Here is a 6,616-nt window from a genome sequence, read left to right on the forward strand (position 1 = left end):
GACCTCTGACTCATTCCCCTCTCATTCTGCCCCACTTCACAGTAGAAGCATCAAACAATGTTCTATAGACTGTTGACATCTAGTGTAAGCCTTAGGAAGTGCAACATGACCCATATCCCACTGTATCTTCAATGAGTTGAAAAACGACCAACCTCAGATTTCCCACTTCCTGATTGGATTTTTTCTTAGGTTTTTGCCTGCCATATGAGTTCTGTTATACTCACAGACATCATTCAAACAGTTTTAGAAACTTCAGAGTGTTTTATATCCAATAGTAATAATGATATGCATATATTAGCAACTGGGACTGAGTAGCAGGCCGTTTACTCTGGGCACCTCTGGGCACCTTATTCATCCAAGCTACTCAATACTGCCCCCAGCCATAAGAAGTTAAATCCAGTAATAGGTGATGGTAAAACGCTTAGTTGACTGACAGTGTAGCATTTGTATGGTAGCTTTAGCTTGTTAACTTAGATTGAATAGATTTTGACTGCTCAAACCAGACAAATCTGTCTTATGGCCATCTTACTGCGGATACCGCTAAAATCCCTAGTCTTCCTGTATTTCCTCAATACTGTAGCATACCCTGACCTCACCTATTAATACCCAATAACCCTCTGATGTGATTAACAGTGATCACCATATCTTCGAACAGAGCGGTCACCAAAGCCTATCTTAAGCAGAATCTATTKACCTTAACGCAGCACAAATGCACAAGTCAATGCGCATTAATGTAAGCTGATGGCACTGCGCCAAACCCCTCTCTGAGTGGAAAAACGTATATATTTCATGTGGAGGAAATGCCAGTGATAGATGTAAGCCAAGACAAGCAGGCCCAGCGGGCTTCCCTTTAATAACCTATAGCTCTGACTGGGAGCGGTGAGCAGGCCAAGAGGGAGGAAGGTGAAAACCAACAGGCCTTAATCCACCAGGCTGTTTTGATTCTGCCAGACATKATTTCCTGTCATCTCTGATAACCTGACAAGTCCTGTAAATCAAATGTCCAGAGTTCAAATGCAGTGGCCACGAATTGTGTGTTTAAAGAAACTGTATATACATATGAAACTGTATATGTCCAAATCTTTGTGATGTGAGTTCTATGTGTAGGTGTGTGGGCGGGGGCTTGTCCCCCTTAGAGTTGATTTATTTCCTGGTTCAGATTGGTTCTGTTTCACGTTTGAACAGTTGGTTCCTTTAAGACCCCTCTCCCGGGAAAGATGACCTCCTATAGAATTTCCGAAATCTGGACGCAAGGAGGGCACACCTGTCTGGTGATTCGGGATACATGGCCAAACAGAAATAGGTCACTTTACTTAATTTCATGAACTTTGGCTACTTAACATAAGCACGATAACACACTCCATAATAAGGCAAGGCCCTTGGTTTCATTCAATTCAAAGTACAGCAGTGCTACAACACATACATTATGTAGTATAATAGCATGCTGTCTTGTCACCGTGACACCACTAGTTCAATGGGTGACTGTACACAAGTAGAACCAGAGGACATACCCTAACCAGTATTTATGTAAAAAATAGAAATACAACTTATGTCTCATGAAAGTTTGTGTCTTCAAGACTTAATACCAGTCCAGTGGCATGCTGTAACATGTATGGCAGCTGTTAATATATCCCTGGTGAATCAGTCCATCACTTACCCATGACAGCTCTGGGCTCATGCCCTCTCATTGTTCTGTTGCCTGTGGGGGACTCCGGGTTAATCACTGTTTTGCTCTGAGACTAATTGCTCTTAGTGTGAAGGACTGTGGCAGTAGTATACAGTCTCAGCACAGTAGACAGTGTTGTGGATGAGAGACAGGTATGAAGCTCTATCAGACCAATCCTTCATCTGATGCACTTATGTTTCACTTGTACACAGATGTGCAGTTGTTACTCCCAAACACAATGATGTACAGGTGGATTAAGTCAGTAGTATTTAATTATATTCATCAATCACTCAATTCCTGTAAACTTATCAAAACCAGCCATTCATTCATCAACACAAAATGTAGTTCATGTGATACATCATAAATAGGGACCAGAGTTATTCATGTTTATTTCACGTTGTCTAGAAAAACTCAGAGCCCAAAATGTGCATTTTAGTGCTGCTCCCATATGGTGGAAAAGTCAAAGACACTCCGTTCATTTTTCATGTCACCAACCAAGCGTATGATATGGCTCAGCCTAAGTGAGGCTGTTCAAACACTGATAACAGGACTGAGATCCAAGGTCACGCGATAATTCATGGGGAACTAAAAGCAGCCACTTTACAAACATTACATTGCATAACTAACCAGACTTTGTTTACTGATAACTCCCTACAAAATAACAAAGTCATCTAGTTTCATCAATGTTAAAATGCATGTATTTTTGTTTTATCTCAAGTTTTCTGRAGAGACATCATTTAGGGGCATATTGGATAACAATGTATTCATGAGGATGATGAAAAGAACCCCCTGATTTGTATATCAAGCAGTGAAGGAAGTTACCCACCATCAAAACTGTAGCCCTTTACAGTCGTACCCGTATACGGGTTGAAAACGGCAGATTTAGACACTTGTAAACATTTAAATTGGAACAGTGGCTGTACAGTAACATGCTATAAATGTTGTCAGAGCTCAAGTTCTCTGCTTCACAGGTCTGTATGGGTTTTTACTGACAGCCATCCTGAACTTAAGCTCCACCTGCGACAAAAAGTTCCCCCATCCCTCCCGTTAATTGGGCAACTTTTGTAAATGTCTTGTTGTCTCAGTGAGAGAAATGCTGTCAATGTATTTTGGAAGACGAGACATTGAGGATTATAATGAGTACCGCTTTGATGTCATACAAGCAAGCCAAACATCCACTCTGTTTGTTGTGTTGTTAAGAACATTTGCAGCAGACCACTCATCTGAATGGACTCCATTCTATGAGCACCAAAATTACGATCTGCTTCACTGAGTAACCTTGTGAAAGTTTAACACTGTATGATCATACTTTAGAATTTAGCTAGTCATGTTGGCAATAGAACACGCTTTCACATTATGCACACCTGACCTAAATTGTGATTTATAACGGATCGTTTTTGGATTGTGTAAACAACAACAGTAATAATGTAAAGACGGGTATGCAGGGCTGTGTGTTTGCTCTAGTTCCTCGATGGCACATCTAAGAGAGCTCAAAAGAGCACCTTATAGTTGAGTCATAAAAGTGCATTAGAATGACCTAGGAACTGTGCACACCTATTAATGTTACTGAGTGTATTCAGACTATTTTCAGATTTATTTATCAACGAATGCGGCAGAAAGTATAGTAAATGTGAAATGCACATTAAATCAACACTGTAATGTTTGGATTCAGTCTTGCATCAGATGAACTGTTGTCCCCTCCTCTTTAATCTTAGAATTTCCCCATCATCTCTAAACTGTTCTCATTTAATTGCTACCATGGTTGTGCATATTCTTTCCATATTTCTTCTGTAAGAAACATCTCAATTTCGCCATATCCATACAGGCCAATTCCCATGAGTGTAAGGGGTTGAATCAGCCCATTTTTCAGGTTGTTAGCACAGTTAAAGGAGCCATTGCATTGATTCCTGGCACAGATTAAACAGTAGCGTTTTGAAAGGCCCATCTCCCCTTAGGGAGACCAAGAGACACAGAGCAGGAGTGCACTAATTGAATAATTTATTTATTTAATTGTCTACCACAAAAATATCAATACATTTATTCAGCTCTTTGGGGACTTCATTTGTGTGTAAATGTATGACAGAGTATGTGGCCAAAAATCCCCAGTTGAGTTTGTGTTACAGTTGCACTTTCTGCCTCTCAGGGGAGGTGGTGTCGAGTGCCTTACAATGTGCTGTAGCATACAGAAGCATAATTATATTACCCCCAAATACCCTCAAATTAAAGCTGACAGTCTGCACTTTAACCTCATTTCAAATCCAAAGTGCTGGAGTACAGAGCCAAACAACATAGAATATGTCACTGTCCCAATACTTTTGGAGCTCACTGTATGTCACTTACACCTGTTCTAAATGAATTCCAGACGTTCTTTTGACCGAGAGGTAAGATATCCAGTATGGCAATATGTGACAAATACACAGACAAAACATATTGTATTATGATTATCCTCCCTAGATACGAAACATCAAGGTAAAGCGGAGTTGATTAACTGTTTTTTCTTAAACGGAACACTTTAATTTTTTCAGTTATGTTTCATAATGAAGGGGTGTGTCTCAGCGCTGTGGTCGTACTTACGGTACCTTGTTCTCATCTGTTAGCCTCCACAGGGTGTGTCTCAGCGCTGTGTCGTACTTACGGTACCTTGTTCTCATCTGTTAGCCTCCAAGGGAGTGTCTCAGCGCTGTGTCGTACTTACGGTACCTTGTTCTCATCTGTTAGCCCTCAAGGGTGTGTCTCAGCGCTGTGTCGTACTTACGGTACCTTGTTCTCATCTGTTAGCCTCCACGGGAGTGTCTCAGCGCTGTGTCGTACTTACGGTACCTTGTTCTCATCTGTTAGCCTCACGGATGTGTCTCAGCGCTGTGTCGTACTTTACGGTACCTTGTTCTCATCTGTTAGCCTCCAAGGGTGCGTCTCAGTACTGTGTCGTTCTTACAGTACCCTGTTCTCATTTGTTAGCCTCCACTTGAGTGTCTCGGCGCTGTGTTACACGGTAAGAGAGAAGCTTGCCAATGTCATTTTTATTCACCCATAAGCATATTTATCTGTGCAATTTTCTGGGAGGAACGATTGATCATCTTTGCTGTTGATCAGCTCAAAGTATTTGGATTGCAAACACAGTTCATACAGTGCATTCGGAATGTATTCAGACCACTTCCCTTGTTACACGTTTTGTTACATTACAGCCTTATCCTACAATGTATTAAATACATGTTTTCCTCCACCAATCGACATACAATACCCAATAATGACAAAGCGAAAAGAGGTTTTTAGAAATGTTTTCCTAGTTATTTTGAAATAAAAAACAGAATGAGACTCTATATTGAGCTCAAGTGCATCCTGTTTCCATTGGTAATCCTTGAGATGTTTCTACAACTGGATTGGAGTCCACTTGTGGTACTTTCAATTGATTGGACATGATTTGGAAATGCACACACCTGTSTATATAAGGTTCCACAGTTTACAGTGCATGTCAGAGTAAAAACCAAGCCACGAGGTCAATAGAATTGTCCGTAGAGCTCGGAGACAAGATTGTGTCAAGTCACAGATTTGGGGAAGGGTACCAAAACATCTCTGTAGAATTCAAGGTCCCCAAGAACACAGTTGCCTCCATCATTCTTAAATGGAAGAAGTTTGGAAACACCAAGACTCTTCCTAGAGCTGGCAGTCTGGCCAAACTGAGCAATCAGGGGAGAAGGGCCGATGGTCASGTGGGTGATCAAGAACCCGATGGTCACTCTGACAGAGCTCCAGAGTTCCTCTGTGGAGATGGGAGAAACTTCCAGAAGGACAGCCATCTCTGCAGCACTCCACCAATCAGGCCTTTATGCCAAGTATCACACCTGAATGCCAAGTATCACACCTGGAGGAAACCTGACACCATACCTACGGTGAACCATGGTGGTGGCAGCATCATGCTGTGGTGGTGTTTTTCAGTGGCAGGGACTGGAAGACTAGTCAGGATTGAGGGAAAGATGAATGGAGCTGAGTACAGAGAGATTCTTGATGAAAACCTGCACCAAGGCACACAGGACCTCAGACTGGGGTGACGGTTCACCTTCCAACAGGATAACGACCCTAAGTACACAGCCAAGAAAATGCAGCAGTGGCTTTGGGACAAGTCTCTGAATGGCCTTGTGTGGCCCAGCCAGAGACCGGACTTAAACCCGATCTAACATCTCTGGAGAGACCTGAAAATAGCTGTGCAGCGACAATCCCCATCCAACTTGACAGAGCTTCAGAGGATCTGCAGAGAAGAATGGAAGAAACTCCCCAAATTATCAAGGCACAAGGTGAGACCCAGATGCAGGCACAGGGGGCATATGGTTGGAGTCTTACAATGTTTAATAATCCAAAAGGGTAGGCAAGAGAATGGTAGTGGACAGGCAAAAAGTCAAAACCAGATCAGAGTCCAGAAACAGGCAAGGGTCAAAACCGGGAGGACTAGAAAAAGGAGAATAGCAAAAGGAGTATGGGAAAAAGACGCTGGTTGACTTGACTAAACATACCAGACGAACTGGCACAGAGAGACAGGAAACACAGGGATAAATACACTGAGGAAAATAAGCAACACCTGGAAGGGATGGAGACAGTCACAGGAACAGGTGAATCAGATCAGGGAGCCACACAAATACAGGTGTGCCAAGCTTGTAGCGTCATACCCAAGAAGTCTCGAGGCTGCAATCGCTTCCAAATTGCTTCAACAAAGTACTGAGTAATGGGGCTGAATATTTATGTAAATGTGATATTTCTGTATTTGCTTTGTCATTATGGGGTATTGTGTGTGGCTTGATGAGGGAAAAAAAATATTTATATAAGTTTAGAATAAGGCATAACAAATTGTGGAAAAAGTCAAGGGGTCTGAATATTTTCAGAATGCACTGTATATTTCTACACCAACTGGTAGACTCTTCATAATTATCTACTTTCAGAGGTAATTATAAAAATGCC

The sequence above is a fragment of the Salvelinus sp. IW2-2015 genome, linkage group LG4q.2, assembly GCF_002910315.2.
Source record: "Salvelinus sp. IW2-2015 linkage group LG4q.2, ASM291031v2, whole genome shotgun sequence".
Lineage (NCBI taxonomy): Eukaryota > Metazoa > Chordata > Actinopteri > Salmoniformes > Salmonidae > Salvelinus > Salvelinus sp. IW2-2015.